The sequence below is a fragment of the Octopus bimaculoides genome, chromosome 1, assembly GCF_001194135.2.
Source record: "Octopus bimaculoides isolate UCB-OBI-ISO-001 chromosome 1, ASM119413v2, whole genome shotgun sequence".
Taxonomy (NCBI): Eukaryota; Metazoa; Mollusca; class Cephalopoda; order Octopoda; family Octopodidae; genus Octopus; species Octopus bimaculoides.
In genome coordinates this window covers 108,169,583-108,189,962 of record NC_068981.1, presented here as the reverse complement: position 1 = coordinate 108,189,962, position 20,380 = coordinate 108,169,583, and the positions used below count along the sequence as shown (strand labels likewise).

At 37.9% G+C, this 20,380-nt stretch overlaps 1 long non-coding RNA gene across 1 annotated transcript in view; it reads left to right on the top strand.

Annotated features, from left to right (window-relative positions):
* Positions 1 to 12,466: 12,466 nt before the first annotated feature.
* Positions 12,467 to 20,380, top strand: part of LOC128248303 (uncharacterized) — a 26,238-nt gene continuing 18,324 nt past the window's right edge. Inside the window, exon 1 of the long non-coding RNA XR_008264538.1 lies at positions 12,467 to 18,499. This is a non-coding gene — a long non-coding RNA (uncharacterized LOC128248303). The remainder of the gene's footprint in view (positions 18,500 to 20,380) is intronic.

Genomic DNA, 20,380 nt, shown 5'->3' with positions numbered 1-20,380 from the left:
GGCGAGGATGTAGTCGATTTGGCTAGAGTGTCTGCCGGAGCGGTAGGTGACTAGGTGACTGGCAGGTTTCCTGAAGTTGGTATTGCAGACCATAAGATTGGTTGCATCACAGAACTCCAGCAGTCTGGTTCCCTCCTCGTTGCGGGAACCGAAGCCATAGCCTCCATGTATGCCATGGAAGCCCCCAGCACGACGTCCGACATGACCGTTGAAGTCTCCAGTCACAAAGAGAAGGTCCCTGTCACTCGTCGACGAGGTAGTTTGCAAGATGGTGTCATAGAATTGGTCTTTCAGACCATCTGGTAGCCCAGGTTGAGGTGCATAGGCTGAGATGACAGTAGCTAATCTATGATGAAGCACTAATGCATACCTTTATTAATCCTACATCTGTTCATACACAGGCATCATACAATCTGTCTTTCACTCTGAGGGAGAGGCCCTCTGTCACCAACAAAGGTAGAAGCTCTCTGGACGCTGCCCAATCCATTCTTATTCTAGAAGCTATGCTCTCAGAGCATCCTCCTCTACTGCTGACTTGGTTACCTAGGTGATGGAAGCTATCTACTACTTCTAAGTACTCCTCTGAGCATTTGACAAAGTCTGTGTTTATTGTACCTGCACATCTGCCACATATAAAGACTACTTTTTCTGTTAACCTTTCTCTCATACTGCTACACCTCTTATGTCTCCATAGCTTGCACCGGGTATGCTTTATGGAGTTTCTACCTACAGCTTTCCTACATATCAAGTCAGGTCATCTCCCTGAAGGGATTCGTTGTTTTCCAACTTTCTAGGACTTTGGTCTTTGCTAAATTAACTCTAAGGCCCTTTGATTCTTAACTTTACTCCCCCACCTGAAGTTTCTTCTCTAGTTCTGGTAATGATTCAGCTTTAAGAACAAAGTATCAGTATAGAGGAGCTCTCAAGGGCAGCCTGTCTTAAATTCTTCAGTTATGGCCTGGAGGACTATGACAAACAAAGGGGGCTGAGAACCGATCCTTAATGAACTCTTACCTGTATACTGAATTCATTGCTAGGTAGTGCCCCAGCATGGTTACCATCTCATGACTAAAACAAGTAAAAGGTAAAAAAAGAGATAATGATGTATGTATATATATATATATATTAATCGAAGTGTACATTATTGTGTGTGTGTGTGTGTGTGGTAAATCCACATAACGAATGTACAAACATGTCAACTTCACCTATTTCACTGTAGAATGAAAGAAATGAACAGACTTAATTAATTTTTGGCTCTGATCATGGTTTCAACAGATGTATCTACATCACTTGACCAATCTCAGAGATACAAGTAGCCAATCTGTTCATATACATATCAAATCTAGTATATATATTATGTGTATGAATTTGTATTTTAGCATTGACACTATTTGAGCAAAAGCAATGATGCTTGCTTACATCTGTAGAAAATATGACCCCATAGCTTGGCAGTTTTGTTGCTTTCAAGATGTGAGTACTGGTGGATTAAAAATACTTTATTTGTAAAAGAAATAAGAATTGGTGACATACTGCTCAGTAAGACAACAAATGCCAACATGGAAAAGCAACATAGACACATTGCTGGTAGTGGCTGTGGTGGTGGTGATTGGTGGTGGTGGTGGTGGTGGTGGTGAGGAGGAGGAGGAGGAGGACACATTGTTTTGTCAGATACTAACGTGGAGGGTGCATTTCTGTTGAAGATCTTAGGGATAATATAGGCGCAGCACTTTTGACATTCTGTTGACCTAAATCTGTTAAAGCATTTCTTTTATAAAAACAAAACTAACAATAAATAGTGCAAACGTCTGATGACAGTTAAACAACATGACAAAGAAAATGGGTAAAGTAGCAACTTTATTTATATTCCCTGCTGTGTCAGTACAGTAATTGGATATTGCCCAGGTTGTTGTTGAAATTTGAAACTGATGAATAATGTGTTAAATTCATAATTATTTGAAATCTGCTAAGGTCAACAGTGGCATTAAAGTTCAAAATAAGAACATTTTAATTGTATTCGTAATGCAACATTAGTCATTTTGTGTTACCCTGGTGGAAAACAAGGGAAAATTAACAAACTCTGACACATCCATAATAATAAAGTTATAAAGCACAAAATATTTATCTTTCATCTTTTACTTGTTTCAGTCATTAGACAGCAACCATGCCGGGGAACCACCTTGAAGAATTTTTTAGTCAAAAGAATCGACCCCAGTACTTATATTTTTTTTGAAAGCCTGGTGCTTATTCTATTGGTCACTTTTACCAAACTGTTAAGTTACGGAAATGTAAATATACCAACATCAGTTGTCTAGTGAAAGCAGGGACAGTACAACAAACAGAATCACACACACACACACACACACACACACACACACACACACACACACACACACACACACATAAACTCACTCACACACAGCTTGGTTAAGCTATATGCTAAAACAACCAGTAACAAGGGCATGTTGGTGTATTATTTAGTTTTGCTTCATTCAGCTACATGCTGTGAGGGTGAATACCACTGACCCTCCACGTCTCAGTCTCCTTTTCCCATCCTAACCAGAAGTCCCTTTTCCTGCTGATTAAATCACTAGCAGCCTGCAGTGAAGTTCCTGTCTACAATTCATCTACAGTCCTTGGGCAGTGCCCTGCATATAGTTCCCCACACCAGAACTGTCATTGACTCTCATTGGAACTGAGATGTTTTAATCACCATGCCCATGTGTGTGGTTACTTGGCTCTTTGGCAACTGTTCATTGTCTGGGGTTGGTGTGATTTGCCTAGAGCAACCTTTGTTTGGTGGTTGAGCTACTTGGATGAGACTGTCAATATCCTGCCAATCAGGAGTTGAAATGATTTGTTTCCTGGATGTATCACTTCATATGGGCCTTCAGGGTGACTGAAGGGGCTTTCATCATGTGGCCTGGCAAGCAAACACAAACTTCACCTTGTGGAGATCATTTGGTATGGATGACCTAGGTGTACCATGTACTGGCATGAAAATAGGGCGTAACTGGCCCACACTGTCTCTCAGTTGCCTGAGATATAATAAGCAATGTCTGGAAATAGATGTCTCCCTTAATTATGTAAAAAATGTCAATTCTGATGTTGTCAGATTGCCATAAGCTATTGTTAGAAATATTTGATAAACTCCATTATTCAAATGATAAAAACTATGATGTTAAATTCAAATGACGCTACCGTGTGAGTGACGGAGAGAACATTGACTTTTTGAATTCTACTTTAAAAGATAAACACAAATTAGTAAGATTTTATGATTAATTTTCAATTAAATCTTACAATTTAGTGACTGTGATGAAAATAAGAGCAGAAACATCCTGATAACAGGCAGAAGAAAAGATAGAAATTTATGCCAAAAGAAGCTAGCATGTGACTTTCTTTTGTCACTTCTAAGTATCATAATTCTAGGACATTGTTAAGACTATCCCTCCAAATTATTACTCTCCACATATTACCCCTATTACTTTTCTTCTATTTCTTGACATCTTACCATTTGCTTTTCTTCCCACTTTTCCTTCATACTGTCATTATATTATACATTTTATTTGTACAGTTATTTTGACTTGTGAAGTTAAGAAAGAAATGTAGAGAGTATTAATTTCACCAAAATAACAGTGCAGGTGAAAAGCATATTGTTTCTGATACAGTAATAAAATGGAAGTATATTTTCCATCATCGTTATCATCGGTGTTTTGCGTCCACTTTTCCATACTGGCATGTATTGGGTAATTTTTCAGAGACAATGCTTACAGCTGGGTGCCCTTCCTACCACTAACCCTTTTAGTCACCAGTTACAATACACCAAGGTACAATATATCCATTTTAAAACTAGATATACACAGTAAATATGTTCTATAAATTATTTTGTTGTGACAATCTTAATTGACCACAAAAAAATAGTGTTATATATATGAGCAATTCAGTTTCAATCATGAGAATATTATACTAAACACAGAGATCTAATTGATTAAAGAAAAGAACTTAGGCAGAAGGATGACTAGACATGGAGTACAATACAGAACAATAATAAATAATAATATAAAGGCTATAGATATGATACAAGGAATAAAGAGGTAATAAATCTCTTGGATTTCTGTGACTCAAGTGACCTGATAATGATTTGCAGCTCTAACTTCAAGAATCTGGCTAGCCCTCTGATCACTTACCAATCATTTACACAAGAAAACAGGATACTGAGATGGTTGTTAATGTTAAGTTTTTCTTTGGCAAAGAATGAACCACTCAGCATAGATTGGTGATTAGTGACTTCAAGAAGAAGGTAAATAGACAGAAACATAAGACAATCTAGAAAAGGAAGATATGAAAGCTCAAAGAGCCTTCTGTCAGTTATAGGGTCAGAGAAATTTTAATTGATGCATATGACAGAGGGAAGGCAGTGATAGAGACTTGAAATATAAAAGACAACTGGATGTTGCTATAAGATAACCAGCTGTAGGATAGAGAACTTCAAAAAGCCAGCCAGTCAGCCACTTGATCACCTTCTGATCAGATGAACACAAAAGCCAGACAGACATTATTCTCATCATGAAACAGATATGATTTGCAGCTCTCACCAGGTTGTCTTGTAGAAACTCACAGTTTTCCTCTATGCTAAAAGTCTCTATGACCTTCTTTCAGTCATAAGTATTAATTAGAACTCCTCTGGACCTATGACAACCCAAGTGCTCTTTCAGCCTCCACATCTTCCTTCTCTAAATTATTCCTATTATCTCAGTTTATCAAGCTCTTACTCTGAAGTCACTAATTGCTAATTTATGTTATGTGCTACGTTCTTCACCAAACTCAGCATTTACAACCACCCACCTATCTGTGGTTGATATAAAGTCCCAATCAGATGGAAAGCTATAAAATAGTGGAACAGTCTAGGTAGATAAAGCCATAAAAGCTAAGAAATAATGTTAGAAAGACTGGAAGAAGAGGAGCAGCAGAAAACAGTACCAATTTGCTAAAAGAGAAGCTAAGCATACTAAGCAAGAAGTTAATTATTTAGCTAGTCTATGTTATGTAACATGGTGATCAGAGTTATGAGGTCTTTTCGATTGGAATGATATGTCCCTGGGGAGAAATGTATAGAGAATGATAACAGGGCACTTGCTCTTACTGGTGATGTAAAGAAAATAGCATTGAAGTGCTATTAAGAGAGATTGTAGAATGAAGAGGATACTTGGGGGAAAGAAGGCCTACTCCAAGTAGATGCAGCTGAAGGACCAGCTATACAAAATGAAAGTAGTATGGTTGATAGAACAATTAAGAATTGAACAAAAGAAAGGCAGTTAGACCATATGATTGATATGCTGAAAATATATGGCAAGGTTGGTCATACTTTAGTCACATAGAGAATCTGTTAAATTGTACAGGTAGATGTCATACCGAATGACAGGTGTTATAATATAATCATCAATTGTTACAAGGACAAACAAGATATACAAGAAAGAGGAAACTACATAGGTATCAAACTGTTAGAGTAGGTGATTAAAGTTACAGAGTCATAGCTCTATTAATTAGGAAGTAAATTGACCTAAATGAGATGCAGTTTGGTGATGTGTCCGGAAGAGGTGTTACCAGTGTCTTCTCCCTAGTGAGACAACTGCAGGAGCTGTACTTAGCTTGGAGTAAGCCACTCTGCTTATTTGTTGACTTAGAGTAAGCTCTTGACAAGATTTGATGCTCTGTATTTTTTTTACAGTTGCTAAAGAAAGCAAATATAGTTGGACGGCTTGTGATGACTGAGCAAGCCATATACAGAGATGCAGTCAGCAAGCTAGAGTTAGCAATGAGTCAAACTTAGCATCACTGCAGGTGTCCATCAAGACACCTCCCATTTATTCTCACCCCTCCCATTTATTTTAGTCTTCTTGGTCATATCAAAGGAGTTTAAAACTGACTGTCCATGAGAACACCAATGTGCTGATGACTGAATTCTAAAGATCAATCTGTAGAAGATTTAAAGAAGAAATTGTGCACATGGAAGCAAAACCTTGAGGCTAATATTCTTGTATGTAGGAAAAAAAATAGGATCAGGGAAATGGTCATGTTCAGTATGCAGAGAAGGAGAAGCTACAAATATCATGTAATACCCAGTGTAATTTATAAAGTACAAAAAGTGTGATAGAATCATTGGTAGACTAAGAGAGAAAGTATATTTTATATGCAGCAGATGCCCAAGACCAGTCAGCATTAATAGTATATGAGATTCTCTCTCATATGTCTGTAAGGATTCCTAGAAGTAGTTGATTGCTTTTGTTATCTAGGTGATCTAATTAGCAATAAAGGTATGTGTTTTGAAAGCATAGATGCCAGAGTTAGAACATAAGGAAAAAGTTTATGAAGTTACTACCTTTGCAAGTAACAAAGGGTTCTCTCTGACAGTCAAGGGTAAATTGTGTGGTGCTTGTGTATAAAGTACAAAGCTGCATGGTTATGAGATATGGGCCCGAAATGCAGAGGGTTTGTGAAGACTAGAAAGAAAAGAAGTATGCTTTTCTATACGTGTCAGTGTGAGCATATCCATAAAAAAAAATGGATATGAGAGGAGTCAGATGTAACATGCAAAAAGAGAAGACTGTGCTAATATGAAAGATGAAAATTATGTGAAGAAGTGTAGGGTAATCAATTTAAATGAGTCTGCTGAAGAGAAAGACCCCCAAAATACTCAAGAGAAGTGGGGAAGACTGAGGCTTGTGGAGATGACAGAGGACTACAATGATTAGCAGCATGCAATGCTGGAGAAGATTCACATATTCCTAAAAAACAGTGAAACAAAAATATTAAAATGGTGGTAGAGATGGAGGCTGGAAGGTATATTTACATTTAAGTTTGTCACCCAATATGTCCTTGTTAAGTCTATATCCGCCATTCCTATCTCTATCAGTCATATGTCTATGAGTCACCTCTCTCCACTCACTTTCTTATACTCACTGTACTGTGTCAGTAAGTTTGGCTTACATAATACAGTCAACCTTACTGTGTCAATAAAGTTGGCAGTGGATCTCTCTTATTAACTATACCATGCTACTTATGTAACTAGATGACATTAAATTCCTTCATCTCTCTGACATTCATATTCTTTCCTATTCACTGTATCATGCCACTTATGTTAGGAGGGATGATAATGGGCTTCTCAATATTCAATCCTCTCACCATCAACCTTATCACTTCTCTTGCCCATCAAGAGACTTATGCATATGGGGTTTCATTGGATTTGTTTGTATCCCTTAGACTCTACCATTACACTTTCTACAAGGACAGAAATCACTCCCTCTCAACTGGCCACCAGTTATTGACATCACCACTTTCTCTTACCATTGTTAAATTTATTACTATCCATTACTCTCTGTCTCTCTCTCTTTCTCTCTATCCCTGATATAACTCTCTTACACAGATCATTCTGCTTCTAATAACTTACACTTACTCCTTTTTTCTTTTTGTCTTCACATCATCCTCCTGGTTACATTGCCTTGAATGAACAGAAACATCTTAGGGTAATGAGGACTCTTTAGCCTTATGGAATGCAAAGCAACTTCACCACTTCTAGAGACATGATGAAAAGCACCCAGTACACTCTATAAAGTGTTACTTACTGAGCAGATACTATATAAAGTTGAGATGGCCCTTTAGTGTTGCTGAAGGCATGACAATCTCTCAAGTGTTAGTGCTATGATAAAATATAACCAGTACATTCAGTAATAAGAAGAGCAACCAGCTATAGAAGCCAAGTCAAAAATGAAATATGCAAGCAAAAAGTAGCAATCTGACTCATCTAGGAGGAAGGGCATTAACTGCAAAGAACTAACTTGGATCACAATTTGTTTAATACATGCCAGCATGGCAAACAGACAAAAAGTGATGATGATAATGATGAGGAGGATGGTGGTGTGGTGTGTTGGTTAGTTGTAGTGGTGATGATGATGATAATATGTGTGTGTGTTGCATATGTAAGTGTATATATTCTCCTGATGTATATAGGGGAAGTACGTAAAAAGCAGTGAGAAAATAATAGAAAACCCAGTACTCTTCAAACAGCCTCGTTTGTGATATTTGCTCTGTTACATATGCTCCATTGTCACTTTTGCTATCAGAAAGACAGTAAATCAACAATTGACCTATTGAAAACTTGTAATCAATGAATCTATTGATTGCCAATTGTGGCACAACAACAACAGCAAAAACAACAACAACAACAATAACAACTACAACAGCAGTAGCAGCAACAGCAGCAGCAACAACAACAACAAAAAAAAAACACATTTGCTTTTAAACCATTTTAAATGAATCATTTACAAATATTTTAGAAACTTGAGTTCTCAATTATGTTTCACATTTTCCTTTGGAACCATATGGAATCATATTCCAAAAGCCAATTACTCTATTAACTTTGTCCAAGACATTATCATCACAGCTAAATTCTTTACAGAAAATTCAAATGTCAAATCAATTTAAGTTAAAACCATTCTCTTACTTCAACCCAAATTGTAACATTGAACTTTTCTGTGCAACCACCACACAGAATAATTTGATGTTAAATTTTTCCTTCTTTCTTTCTTTCTTTCTTTCTTTCTTTCTTTCTTTCTTATTTTTATTTTATTTTCTTTGTTATTTTTTGTTACTTTTTCTTTCTTTCCTTCTTTCTTTCTTATTTTTTCTTTCTTTCCTACTTTCATCTTTGTTTTATCTTTTTTTCTTTCCTTGTTATCTTTTCTTTTCCTTTTTTTTTTCTGTTGCAACTGAAGGAGTGCACAAACTTGTTTGAAACACACAATATATTTGCTAACAAAACAAACCAGAACTGATTTGAATCATTTTCTGCATGAAATCATACAAACAGAATATTCATTTTAAACTAGTGAGACATGAAAGATTATTAACATGTCTCCATACTTTACGTATCTGAGGAAATTAATTAAGGTTTCTCGTGACCTTATTAAAAATTACTGATTTAAGCTCTAACTCATAGAAATGTTATTATGTTATATTAGTTCTTATGGAATCTTGATGGGCAAAAGAATAAGAAAATCTTTCTGAATCCAGAAAATGGCTTATCAGTTAGAAGTAAAACTCATGGATGACATAGAAACGAAAGATATGGAAAATACATACTCATACACAAATGTACGCGTGTGTGTATCTATGTGCACGTGTGCGTGTGTGTGTGTGTGTATGTGTGCATGTGAACGTGTGTGTGTGTGTGTGTGTGCATGTGTGTGTGTGCGTGTGTGTGTGTGTGCATGCATGTGTGTATGTGTGTATGTATCAAGTTGGAATGAAAGTTCATTGTTTTTATCATGAACAATGTGAATGTAAAAGTAATGCTCACAGACATATTTAATCATAGGTATAAAAGCATTTGAGAGAATCTATTTCCTGTGTAATCTTAGTGTTTATTGCTCCTGCACACCTGCCACATACCAAGTCTACTTTCTCCGTTAACCTTTCTATTATTACACTGCAACTCTTGTTTGTCAATAGCTTCCACTGAGTACACCATATGGAATTTCTAACAACCCCTTTCCTACATATTGAGCAGGGCCATTTTCCTGAAGGGAATAATAGCCTTTTCTGTTTTCCTACTTACTAGAAGTTTGGTTTTTGCTAAGTTAACTTTAAATCTCTTTGATGCCGGGTTTTGCTTCCACATGTAAAATTTCTTCTTTAGTTCTACAATAGATTTTGCTGTAAGAACAAAACCATCAGCATATAGTAGTTCCCATCAGTTGGTCTTAAATTTCTCTGTTATGGCCAGGAAGACTATAATGAATTAAAAGGGGACTGAGAAACTAGCCCTGGTGAACTCCTACATGCACTCTAAATTCATTGCTCTACTCATTGCTAGCTCTCACCTTGCTGACAATATCTCTGTACATTCCTTCTATGGCTCTCACAAGTCATTTGTATTTCCCTAACTTCCTCAGACTACCAGATTACATAGTGAGGAACCCTGCCAAAGATTTTTCCCAAGTCAATGAATGCCAAGTACAGTGGCTAACTTTTAGCTAAATATTCTGCAGTTGTCTTACTAAAATGAAGGTATCAGTAGAACTTCTTCCTGGTACAAAACCAAGCTGCATCTCATCTAGACAGTAAAAAGTTACATGAACAAAAAATGATAAGCCACCAGTATGTCCAAAACTCACAAGATGTGTACCAGTATGAAAGGTGATACCATCAAGGTAGTAAATGCTCCTCTCTTGGAAGACCTAGAGTAATTCTGGCTGGGAATCTGGAATATAAACAAAAAACACAATCACAATGCAGCATGGTTAAATGAACTACAAAGTGATTATTATGCAAATGCCTCTCCTAAAATATATATCACCTGGGAGGGACTTGATAGTAAGCTACTAGTACAAACAGTTGACATTCTCAAGACCTTGTTTAAAGAAATAATAGATGCTGAACTAGATATACCAGATTGGTTGATGGTTGCACTGACTATTCTTATCTTCAAGAACAAAGAGGCCTATATAGCCAAAAACTATAGGCTCATAGTATGTTTGAATGTTATGTACAAACTGTACACAGGTTGTCTGAATATGTTTCTCAAAAGACCACTTCCAAATAAATGGTGTGATAACTAATGGACAGGCAGGAGGGGCTGTGTTGAATAGCTCCTTCTCAACAAAGTTGTCCTTAAGGAAGCCAAGCAACAATCTCTTAACAATATGGCAAGACTACAAGAGAACATTCAACTCTGAGCCTCATTCATGAATGATAGAATTACTACACCTTGCCAAAGTATCACTTGCTATAGTGAATACCATTGAGAGACTGACCACAACATGGTCCACAGATTTATCACTGACAACTACTAAAACAACACCTATTGTTACAAACAGAATCAAGCTATCAACAGGCATATTTCAGGGTGGTAGTTTATCTGTAATGTTGTTTGTATTGGCAGTGAAACACCTGACAACCCTGTTAACAAAATGCAAAGGTTACATACTGGGGTATGCAGAAAAGAATAACATTAATGTCACCCACACATTTGTTGTTCATGATGTAAAGTTTTAGTCAGGTAACATGAGCAGCCTCAAGGAACAATTAGAACTAGACACTACATTCTCATGAGACATAGGAATGAAATTTGGGGAAGATAAATGCTCATACATGATAGTTAACAGAGAAAAGATTGTTGATCAGACTGAGAACATGTACATCAATGGCTTGTCTATCTCCCCTATATCTAATGATGAAAACTACAAGTATCTCGGAATCAGTGAGAATGTCAATACATTAGTGTTGTGATTAAAGCCAAAATAACAAAAGAGTACTTCTGTAGACTCCAGAGAATGTGGAACTCAGAGCTGTCTATGTTTAACAAGACCATATCTCACAATGCTTTTGCAGTGCTAGTGCTAGTACAAACATTTGGGATATTGGACAGGACACTTGACAAGACCTGCAGTCTGGACATCAAAACCAGAAAGTTACTGACCACCACTGGCAATTTCCACATTAACAGTGACACGAATAGGATTTATATGAGATGAAGTGATGGTGGTAGAGGCATAAGGTCAATCTAAACAGCCTTTGAATGTCATATTGTATCACCCAGGCAGTAGCTGTTCAACAGTGAAGAAAGAAATGTGAAAGCAACATCTTCAGAGTTGGAGAACTAATGTACAGGTACTCTGAGAATACAACTGTCTCATGAGACCCAAAGGAGGCTAGACTGGCCTACCTAAACAGAAGCTTGGAGTAGAAGCAATCGTCATACCAGCAAAAAGCAATGCATGGGTACATATCCTGTAGGCTAGAGGATAATAACAGCATTGACAGGAAGAGTAACCTCTCCTGGACCTGTGATAGATACATTACGTCCCACTGAGAAGGATATACCTTCACTATCCAGGGACAGGAGATAGCTACTAAATACCTGATAAATATGACGTACAAAAGTTTTCTATCACAACATGGATGGTGTGATAGAAAATGTTGGCTCTGCTATACCAGTGTGGAAAATATCACCCACATCATCATCATCTGCCCCCAAATGTCTACGAGATACTACCTGCCCCTGAGGCATGAAATAGTTGCAAAGGTTATTTATGATGCCTTGACATGTACATCAAAGACATGCCGGAACCTTTAAAAAGGTTCACACCTTTAAAAACAAGGAACACTGGTGGAACACTTCAATAAAAACAGTAATTTTGTTTTGTGAGACAGGGAACAAAAGTCATGCACTGTTGTTGTTGTGGCGAGAGTACGGCACTCTCTGACGAGAATAGATGGGACTACTACATATAAATAGTAGCGGTCTGACATAGTTGGCAGTTTGTAATTTGGTCTTCAAAGTCCAGGTACGGTTTACAGTTTGAATTAGTGTGTTAGAAATATTGATTGTTGCTTCATAAAAGATTGTTGGTTCGTTACATGTTTGTTACTGCTGCTGTTTCTGTTTTGTATTGTCATAACACTTGTAGCGTAGACTCGGGTGAAATTCCTTTCTCCCATTTATTATATATATGTGCAGGGAACAGCTAGCCTTTGACCTCTATTTGAATCCCATTGTGTCAACTACTTCTGATTGGTTGGTATTGGCACAATTTGTCTCTTACTTTGTTGCACCAACTTACCGCGTATAAGAGGCTCTAAATGGGATCACATAGGACAATCTGTTTACAACCCTGTTTGAGCCTACAACTCCTTATAAAAACTCAGATTTTCCTCGTTCCAAAGTCTTTGGTTCCAGACTTTTTAAGGTCTAGCCACTGACCACAAAGACACAGTCAGTTCCAGCAACAATGCCAGCCAGACAACACCACCTTACATTGAGACTTACCAACTTAGTCCAATAGCATTATAGCAGTCTCCATCTACATCGTCAACATCATCTTTCTACACAGCTCAGCAAGCGATTCACCCACATTCCAACACAATTCCCCTTTATTGTATCAGCCGTACGATGTGGTACTAAAGAGCCATTCTCGTCACCTTACATCGCACGGCCCTTACACACTGATACAGTGTAATCTTTATCTATCGTCAGCAATATCAACCGTACTATGATACTGGAGGCATAAGGATATAACATCTGGCGACAAGGATTTTTCGAAGCTCACTTAGGTAATTTGATAATTTGTGCATCATACAAATTGCTAAATTATGGAGAATCTATTAGCTGCAGTAATACAGCTTCAAGAGAAGCAACAGGAACAACTACAGGTGTTACAGAAGCAAATATTACAACAACAGTTAATTGAGTTACAGTCAAGGAAGTGCGAAAATTCGGTAAGTTCGTTTACGTTAGACAGCGTGACAAACTCGATTTCTAGTCAGATGAGGAAAAAGTAAGGCTATTACTACACATGGTAGCTCTGGCTGAGCATGAATGCTACTGTAACTTTTTATTACCCAAAATGTCGAGTGAGACTGGTTTCCAAGAAACGATTGAATTACTATCAAAAATCTTTTGTGACAAAAGTTCGTTATTTAACATTTGAATGGAGTGTTGAAACTTAACAAAAAATGACGATAATGACTTTATTACTTATGCCAGAGCAGTCAACCATATGTGTGAAAACTTTAAACTTCAGGAACTCGCTCAGGATATGTTTAAATCTCTTATCTTCATACAAGGCCTTATGGCAACCGAAGATAGAGAAATTTGGGCAAAGATTCTCTCAAAAATAGAGCAAGCAAACCAAGACTTAATCCTACAGACCGTTGCAGAAGAATGTCAAATAATGGTTAACCTGAAGCACGACATGAAAAAATTCAAGAGAAAGATTCCGCAGATGTGTCAACCCGGAAAGTACAACCAAAAAAGAGTGCCAGGCCCCAATCCATGTTACAGATGTGGAGGCCTACACATCAGAAAAGAGTGTCTGTTTAAAAGTTGAAAATGCTATAGTTGTCAGAAACTTGGTCACAAGAGTTCACACTTCAGGACAAGATTATGAAGGTTGAATGCAAAAAGTTCTAAAGTGTTTTCAGCAGAAAGTGAATGCGACACAAAAACAAGAAAATTCGTACACATAAAAATGAATGGTGTAAATATTAAACAGCAGTTTGATATGGGTAGTGATATTTCAATCATAAATGCGGGTACAAGGAGAAAAATTGGGAAACCGAGGTTACGTAAAACAGCAAAAATTGCACTTGGTGTGATGGGTGATAAATTACATTTCATGGACATCACATTTCAAGGAGAAACACATGAAGCAAAAATATTCATTGTGGAGAATACAATCAATCCGTATGATACAAATTGGTTGGAGTTATTTGGCACTTCCCCATAAGTCTCTACTGCAAAAACATAAATGGTTGTCTAGTTAAAAATAAATCATTTGAGGAATTGAAGAGAAAATTGAAAAAAATGTTTCCTCAAGTACTATCAGAGGACTTAGGTCTATGTAAAAAGACTGAAGCCTGCTTTCAAGTAACTGAAAATGCTGTACCTGTATTTAAATCTAACAGAAAAATACCGTTCGTGGCAATTGAAATTATAAATGAAGAGTTGGACAGACTGAAAATTGGGAGGCGCCAACGGTGTGCATTAAAAAGAAAAATTATAAGATTTCTCTACAAGATCGAACGATTGCTTAAAGACATGCCACCATCCACTCCCGACTCCAAAGTCGGGATTTTGCAATCCCTTATTTGGATGATATATTAAGAGTAATTCGTGTGAACAGCATGTGGAACACATAAAAGCTGTGTTCAAGAAAATTAAAGAGTACAGGTTCACTTTGAGTGAAGAAAAGTGCAAATTGTTTTTGCCTCAAATTAATTATTTTGGGCAAATAGTTGATAAAAATGGTAGTCAGCCTGACCCATCAAGGGGAGACGCAATGAAGAATATACTTGCTCCGACAAATATACCAACATTACAAGCGTTTCTTGGGTTGACAAACTTCTACCAAAACTACATTCCTAACATGCACAAATTAAAAGCTCCATTGAATGACTTAATAAAAAGGGAAGTAAAGTGGAATTGGTCAGTTAAATGTCAAAACGTGTTTGAAGAAATAACAAAAATTCTAATTGCAGATTTGTCTCTAGTGCATTTCAATCCTGAAATGGACATTGTTGTAGCATCTGATGCTTTGGAGTACAGAATAGGAGCAGTTTTGCTACACAAGTATAAGGATAGAAGTACAAAACCAGTGATTCATGTTTCATGCTCACTGATAGTGGCAGAGAAAAAATACAGTCAGATAGAAAAAAGAAACCCTATCGACCATTGCTATCAATTTATGGATCAAAGAAAGAGTTATCTACCCATACAGCGAACTGACTACAATGTTGGGGTATAATAATTACTAAATTACAATTTCAAAATGCAGTATATTCCATCGAAAAAAGTTGGTCATTTCGACTGTCTATTGAGACTAATTCCCAAAAATACAGAACCACTAGAAGATACCATGATAGCTGCACCACAGACAGAAAATGAAACAAAAAGTACTATAACTAATGTTATCCAAGAACTGCCAGTGACTGCACAGGATATAAGAATGAAATCTGTAGACGACGAGTACATAAACAAAAATGAAAGAAGCTTTAAAAAATAAGCAGAATAAAAATACAAATTCAAGTAGTTTCTCAATAGGCAACGATATTCTGATGTATGTACAAGGAATTGTAGTACCGACTACATTACAAAAATGTGTGTTGCAGCACTTCCACAGATCAGACATCTGGAAATATCGAGGATGAAAGCACCGATGAGCTACATTTATTGGCCGACTATGGACTGGGATATCGAAAATTTGGTGAGAACTTGTTGAGGTTGCATGCTCGTGGCCAAAGCCCTACCAGTAAAATATCAATCATGGCTAGAGACTGAGAACCTATGGTCTAGGTTACATATCAACTATGACAGACCGGTGAATGGTACTTACTTTCTAATCATGGTAGATAGCTGTACAAAGTGGCCAGAGGTATGCAGGTGCAATAAACCAACCACTAAGACAACTATAAAGTTCCTATATGAATTGTTTGCGTGATACAGTGTTCCAGACATGTTAGTTTCTGATAATGGAACACAATTCTCGACAGAGGGGTACCACCTTGGTGTACTATTATAGAGGGCTGGTACAGGGCAAGTGTGATGACAGCCTGGGGGAGACTCTGGGTTTCGATGAAAGTCAGCTTGCCAACCTGCATTGAAGGACTTTCGGCCCAGGACCTATGGACAACTGCCAGAGGTCCCCAGCTTGACTGTGCTTCCAAAGTGCCTTGTCAGTTCTGGATAAACTTGTGAGGCACAGCGTCACCTTTTGCCTACATGCCCACATTACGGACAGAGCAATGAAACTGTTCTGTACGCAATTGTACAGTTTATGAGTCTCTCGGACCTGTGGGTTTCTACCGACCTATAGCGAAAGAGGTGATATGGAAGAGGTATTGTATCAGGCACCTTCGTCTCCGGGCATGCTTTGGTCAACCTCTTTTTATATCACCTAAGAGGGAAAGCATGTCTGGAGAAGAAATGCCTGACGGCAAAAAAGTACGAAAGAAGATGGAAGAAAGTAGCCCCAATGTTGGGTATGTAAGTGCCAAATTAAGTAGAGCATAAAAAAAAAAGGGTAAAGTAAATGGTTCAATACAGGAATGTGGTTGGTGGGGTCAAACCCATTCCACGTCCATTCATTTTTTGTTTCCCATTGCTCATCCAAAATTATAATATATTTATTCATGTAATATCATACAATAAGTCTCCGACCCCATTTGTCCCTTGTATTGTCCCCTCTGTTTAACCCTTGTGGTTTTAATAAAATCATCATAGTTTGGTCATCGTCTTGTTGATAGTTGTTGAACTGCTGTCTTTGCGCAGAACACATGTTTGCCGTCTTGTGGTATTCTTCGACATCTTCCCTCTTCTTTGATAGGGGAAAGTCATAGGTTCATACCTTCATGATGGAATACAAAGGTTTGAGTTCTTCTTATTTAGACTTTATGTCATCTGAGGAAGAGCTGGTTAAATGTCTGAAGAGAATAGACGAAGCAATGGAGGTGAAGAATTATACAGAGGCAGTGAAAGAGAAAAGCGAAAAGAAATGCCAAAGAAATTTTAAAAGAAAAAAATGAAAAAAACAATATTCACAGGACAATATTCATAGGCGCAGGAGTGGCTGTGTGGTAAGTAGCTTGCTTACCAACCACATGGTTCCGGGTTCAGTCCCACTGCGTGGCACCTTGGGCAAGTGTCTTCTACTATAGCTTCAGGCCGACCAAAGCCTTGTGAGTGAATTTGGTAGACGGAAACTGAAAGAAGACCGTCGTATATATGTATATGTATATATATGTGTGTGTGTTTGTGTGTCTGTATTTGTCACCCTAACATCGCTTGACAACTGATGCTGGTGTGCTTACGTCCCCGTAACTTAGCGGTTCGGCAAAAGAGACCAAGAGAATTTTTACTAGGCTTACAAAGAATAAGTCCTGGGGTCAATTTGCTCGACTAAAGGCGGTGCTCCAGCATGGCCGCAGTCAAATGACTGAAACAAGTAAAAGAGGACATACTCATCAACAACAAGGAAAATTGAAATCATGTTGACCGCTCAAGTCATTATTAAAACCAATCTGGTAAGGGATTTTTTACCTTGCCAGGGGAAGAAAGTTTGGAACGGTGGAGGTGCAGTTCCAGGAGGTAGCTATTGCTAGGCTGCACTCAGCAATACCCTTAAAAATGGATGAAGTCGTGCTTCTACCCATATACTTTGGGAGACATGCTTCCAGAGTTGGGGTAGAAGACATACCCCCAAAAATTGATATAGCCTGGCTAGCAGCTGCCAATACTGCTGGGCACGGAAGAGAAGATAGTGGTCCTCCAGTCCACCAGAACACCCCATAAGAACTGGCTAGGGCAGAGCCTAGATATGATAATCCAGGCGGCTCTGGAAAACCTTGAAAACATGGTTGAGACCATCACAGTCAAAGAGGTGATACTCAGGGTCAAAGTAGAAGGCAGGATCCCACAGACTAAAGAGGAACCCGAAATCAGGAAGGAAATTGCAACTTCAACACTGACAAAAACCAGTACCAGCGCCGAGGAAGAGGAGGTGAACAAGGAAAAGAATGGATGGGAAATGACTGGAAAAAAAAGAAGGGAAGGGAAAAAGCATACTTTGTAAATGATGACTCCCATCCCACACCCACCTGCCTCCCACCCACACCCACTCTACCCCAACCTCCCCCTACAGACACCAACCCTCTCCATGCCCCACCTGATACAAAGACAAGCACAAGCACACAGGAGCCCCAAACTTCCCCACCCTTGCCCTGTAAGAAAAAATATGTTATACTGTACAACAGACAAAATGAAAAACTTCATAATAAGATAGACTCATGGGACAAAGTGGTAAAAGTGAATATAACGGAATTTAGGGGATTGCCTGAGTACTTTCAGTGTGCGATGGCAGATCCAGAGTATCTTTTGAGAGTAAAGAATTATGAGAAGGACTTTGAGTGGTGGGTCAAGAAAATAGACACCAGCACAATACCAGAACGGGTAAGCTATCTTGAATTTTTAAAGAAATTTAACATAGACATTCTTTGGAAAGATGTAAGTTAATGGTTACAGATAATTTTTTAAACTTTTACAAATAATGTTTTAAAAAGAAGTTGCATTAACAGGTTCAATGAAGTTGCTCAGCTTCATTTCATTTATCATTTTATCAAATTCATCCTTTCCATCTGTTTTTTCTGTCTCCACCATGTGCTGTCCCCTCTGTGTTAGACTCTGTGTGGTCAATAAAAGAAAGAGTTCATTGTTTGGTCTTTGAAGTCCAGGTACAGTTTACAGTTCGAGTTAGTGTGTTGGAAGTATTGATTGCTGGTTCATAAAAGATAGTTATGTGTTTGTTACTGCTGCTGTTTCTATTTCGTATTGTTATAACACTGTTACAGTGTATTTTTTATCTACCGTTGATAATATCGACCGTACTATGATATTGGAAGCATAAGGATATAACAGTTGTAGAGGTCAGCTACCCAGTGGATGTGAATGCATCATAAAAAGTCAAGGAAAAAGAAAACATTTATGGTGAATTAATGCGGAATTTACAGCTCTTGTATCCTGATTATAAATTCTCGTTTTGGCTTATCATCATTGGTGCATTAGATATGTGCCTACAAATTTGGACAAAAATCTTTAGGTGAATAGATGCACATACTTGGGTGTGTGCATCAACAGCTCAGCCACATATTTACAAAGACCAGGAACTCTCTTAACTCAAAAAGTCTTTACTGGCTTGAACTCTATGAATGCCAAATATAATGGTTTTTCTTAGCTAAATGCTTCTCTTGCAGTTGCCTGACTATGAAAGTAGTGCTTCTTCCCCAGACAAAGCCAAACTGCTTTTCATTTAGCCTAATTCTGCTCCTAATTAATTGAGCTATAACTCTCTCCATAATTTTCATCACCTGGTCCAAAAATTTGATGCCTCTATAATTGCTTCTAACGCATCACCCTTACCCTTGTAGCAACTAACAGTAATGCTGCTGTGCCAGTCCTTGGGTATTACACCTTCCTGAATGACCTAATTAACTATGTGGGTGACTAGCCCGTATCCTACCTTACCCGATATTTGAGCATCTCAGCCATGGGACTTTCCTGGTTTTCATGTTTTTAATTGCCTTATCTACCATACTGCTGTCCACTAATATAGCTGATCCATTTGTTCCATTCATTCTCCTCATTTAAGTCTCACATAGTAACTTTTCCATGCTTCTTTCTTGTTCACATCACTAAGTGCAAGCATACCATTTTCCATCTGCACACACTTCTCTCCGACAATATCTCGATTCTCACTGACACACTGTTTAGCAATCTGGAACACTTCAAGTCTCTGATCTTCACACTGTGGACTTTGACAAACCTTTTCTTTTCTGCTTCTACCTGAGCTTGATAAACCTGATATCTGGCTGCCCTTTAAGCCTTCTGACATGATTCTTTGCTAACCGCTCTTTTCCACTCTTTCCAGACTCATCTCTTCTCTTTTATGTCAATGTCATTGTTCCACCACTACATCACACTTGGTCTGGCAGAGGCTTTGCACCAACCACAATTTTGGTCTGTTGCCCTAATATCTTCATTATTTTCAAAATTTATTAAAACAAAGGCAGTATATTTCTACAGAAATTCCCCTGAAGCCAAGAGAGATAATTAATTATTTGATGAATACTAATAGGTGCAGGCATGACTATAGGTCCAGGCTTGGCTGTGTGATAAGAAGCTTGCATTCCAACCACATGGTTCCAGGTTCAGTCCCACATCATGACATCTTTAGCAAATGTCTTCTACCATAGCCTTGGGCCAACCAAAGCTGTCTGAGTGGATTTGGTAGATGGAAACTAAAAGAAGCCCATCATATATATATATATATATATA